Raw genomic sequence first — 4217 nt, 5'->3', positions numbered from 1 at the left:
GTGTCCTCAGGATCTAGGCTCGGCTTCCGGTACCCGGCACTCTGGACCTCCCATGCGGAGGGAGACTTCACATCTGAACAAGAGTGCCCTGGACGACCTGGCTTTGGGTGTGCCTCTCAGGTTTTGCCTCATGTGGCCACTCTCATTTTCTCCGGGTCCTTACTTGGTGCGAGCTAAGCTCGAATATAGCCACGTGCTCGGGGGACATACCCACACTAACTAGTAGTGAAAACTGCTGTTTCTTTGGTAGTCTGGGAGGGACGGTAGTGGGTGTGTTTTAAACTTGGAGGCAAATCAATATCACAGGCTTTCTTTGGAAGGCTAATCAAAATCGATCTTGTGGTTTAAAATTTAAGGGTCATTATAGGCGTTGAGAGTGCACCCATTCCCATGGGAAGATTTCTCATTTGGTTGCCACTGAGTGTAAATCCTGAAAAGACCCTTGCCCTAGAATATAGTTTTGTACCACAGGGCTACATGTGAATTTTAGGAACTATTGTAATTGTTACTCAACTAAGAGCACAGTTGAATCTCCTCGAAGGCAAGGACAAAAAGGCATGATTTTTCTATGATAAAGAAAAATTATATCTTCATGTTACCTTAGGAATTAGAGGTAAAATTGGTGGGTAGGATTCACAGAATATTTCAATTCTACATTTTCTAAAGCGTATTTTTAATATAAGGTTAAAATATTAAAGAAGATAAAAACATGCTCATTTGGGATTTTATATAAAAATGGAACATTTCTATATTTTAGAATTCTAGAATTTAGCATAATAACCACATTTCTGAAATGTCTGTAGATGAAAAATACGTTTTCTTGTTTTTACATTTCATCATATTCTCTCTTAACATAGTGCTGTTGTTTTTTTTTTTTTTTAAATTGAAATCGTAGCTACTGTAATCTCAAGTCACATTTAAGAGATCAGTACAAATTACAGATTGCTTTACCAGCGAGCATGGAAGGTTGTTTACAAGGATGCTAATTTTACAGCTTTTTTATGCAGCTATAAAGCATAACTTTATGATGTAGGAATGCAATAAAGGATGCTAAATGGAATCCTTAAAAATTGTATTTCTCAAAAGCAAGGGAAATCTTTCATTTGAAAAAAAAAATGGCCCAACTCAGAACACTGATGAGAAGTTACAAATCAACTGAAGTGATAGATGCTTTCAAATATACTTATATTTCATAATATAGTGGTTATTTATCAATATTATAATGAAAGTGTACAGTTTTTTCACTTGACCTAACTCTAGAATAGTATTTGTTTCTATAGCAATAGATTTCTGTGTTAAGAATCCTGAATATTTTAATGTCATATATGCTATTAGCATAAGGGAAGGCAACCTGGTCTAAATTGTTAAAGTTGACAGTTTAAAAAATGGTCATAAAAATGAGAGAATGAAAACCTTAATCATAAGCCTGAAAGATTTCTGCATTTTGAGGGAGGAAAAAGAGCCTAAAAACAAAATAATGCTTCTTATTATTTTTTACTCTTTATCACCAGCAGTTGTGTCTCAAAACTGTTAAGTTATAATAATAATTACATTCAAAAGGGAATAAAGACAATAATGATGACTAATATTAGAACACAAGGTAGATAAGTACAACATGCTGGATGTCCTGCCTCTAATGAATTGTACTTTTTGCTGAGTTGCCTGTTTGGCATTGAATACCATCACCACATGCTGGCTAGAAAAAGTCAAAGTTTATCATGATGTTACTATGTGATTGATTTATTTGAATATACATATTCATCCTTGTGTGTTTTTTTCCTCAAGATTGGTACTAAGTATATGTAGCATAACAAGATGGCCTAATAATGATGTTGCACTTAGTTTACCTTTTGCTGATGGTGGCAGATATAGGGTATAGGAATTCAACCTACTAAAGATGATGTTAGGTATTAAATACAAAATAGGATGTGGAGCAACTTGGGTAAATCAGGGTAGATGTAAATGGAGAATACAGATGAAATCCTAACATTGGAGCAATTTATGTTTGATGTCCTCAATGACTGCTTCTTGTAAAAATGAAAATGTTTTTAATTTCTGTTGTGGACTTTATATTTTAATTTTTAGGATAAAGAAAAAACTTAGCCCACAAAGAGGTGTCTTCTAGTAATGGCAGTAGTTAACCTGTCAGTTGAAAGAATGTAACCTTCCTTTTCTCCTTTTCATGAAGTAAAGGTAATCTCATCTGAGGGCATTTATGTGAACAAGTAACAGCATGGCATGGTGAAACTAGTGGCTCATTAATCGTGGCATCTACTTCCTACAGGGTTCCTTGATTAGTTAGATTCATTCATTGGGCATTTCGGAGTTTTTGATTTGTCACCATTGACTAGGCTCACTGAGTTCAGGCTAAATTGAGCCAGAAGCAATGTTTATTAGTAATTTTGTAGTACAGGCTACCCTAATAATTCAGCCCAAATATCTCATCTGAAAAATATCCATTCACCCTCGCTTCTAATGTGGGTTGCAGCTGTGTTCATAGGGAATTGAAAGAGCACAAGTGATTGGGCATGTATTTTCTAAATTATTAATATGATGGCTAATAGCTGTAAACCCATCCTCATATCCAATGCAGAAATTATGATTCATTTTAAAAATGAAAGCAGCAACAAAGGGGGGCACCCCCTGCCTGGCTTTTGGCTCTCATCAGTGCAGAGCTTTTGGTGCAGGAACCATGGCCTATTTAGCATGTGGTCATTACAGAGAAACAGAACAATGCCTTTCACTTTTCTTCTTGTGTGCTCTATCAAAATTAGGCATGCATTTATAAGACTTACTAGAAAATGCTTTTAAAGAATTTTAGGCATGAGCTACAAAGAGGCCCTCTCTTGATTTTGACAAAGTTGTAATCAGTCTTTAAGCAGGCATAATTAGTTGTTTGTGCAATTAAACTGCATCTTCTAGTCACATGATCAAATATTGCATATATCCAAGTTTCCATCTTTAAAGCCGAGTTGGATTTGAGATGGACTTGTTGCAGTTGCTCATGCTGCCACAGTGCCTTTTAGTTCTGAGCTGAAATAAATTCACAAGTACCAGGAATAGATAATTAACCCACATGACATATATAGTATATGTTCTTTATATCTTTCATCAAAATGTCATAGGGCTTTATATGCTTCTGCTCACAGTCATTATTGAATCTATTTAAGATAAACTCAAACAGGGTCAGATTAAGAACTCTAGAAACCCTTACTGAAAAGATTATATGTGATACTTAAGAAATTAAAAAGTAAAAATAGTAAAACACAAAACATAGGTATACTGACAGTAAAACAGGTTCTTTCTAGATTTTATAATTGCAAAATTCTGAGGGGGTTCAGTGAGGCTGAACTGGTTTCTCTTCTTGCTGTCCTTATATTATTAATTATCACATGCTTAGTCTGCCATTGGTACTCCAACGGAGTATTTCAGAAATAATATTTCAGATGGTGTTTATTACTTTTCCTCTAGTACCTTACATTTGAACCCTGTTTTTCAGTTTACAGAGCACACCATCTCTTTTTAATCATCATATCACCTTTATGAAGTAGATATTATAATCTTTATTTTGCAGATGAAGAAATTGAAACTCATAGAGACTAAATAACTTGCCCAAGGTCACATACCTAATAAGTGGCAGAGATCATTTTTTAAGTCAGGTCTTCAGATCTTTCAGCAATACCATTGTATATGTGACATGTAGATGTTGTTTTTATTCTTAAAATATTTTCAAGGAAGAAACTAAACCACTTTCTTTACTTAGAGGTTTAACAATCCATCTCTGTTATTTAAACAGGACAGATGATTTTTGACGGGACATGATAGCTGCACTAAAATTAAACATGATTTCAAGAGTCTAGAAAGCACCTTTCCTCTTAAACTTTACCCTCTTTCTAGAAGTGAATTCAAGGTGGTTCTACCATGCCACTGAGAAGACTCTTTACTGTGTGAGGAGTGTTTGTCAATGGAGCTGTCTTTTTGTGGCATGAGCTTTGGGCTGATGTAACAAGAAACCTGGGAACCGGCCCTCAGAGTACTTTGGGGGGGGGTGTTGGCATTGTAAAGGGGAGGGGTTGGTTTGACTGTCCACAAGGGAGAGCATCCTTGAATCCCTTGGTGCTACAGATATGTTTCTTGTCTTTCCCTGTAAGATTTTATAGGGAGATCTTTTGATGTTGCTTAATATATTAAGTAGTCACAACTCAGGATAATCTGTT

This window comes from Mirounga leonina, unplaced genomic scaffold, assembly GCF_011800145.1.
Source record: "Mirounga leonina isolate KUSES-001 unplaced genomic scaffold, KU_Mleo_1.0 Mir_168, whole genome shotgun sequence".
Classification (NCBI taxonomy): Eukaryota; Metazoa; Chordata; class Mammalia; order Carnivora; family Phocidae; genus Mirounga; species Mirounga leonina.
Note: the sequence above shows the minus strand (reverse complement) of the source record.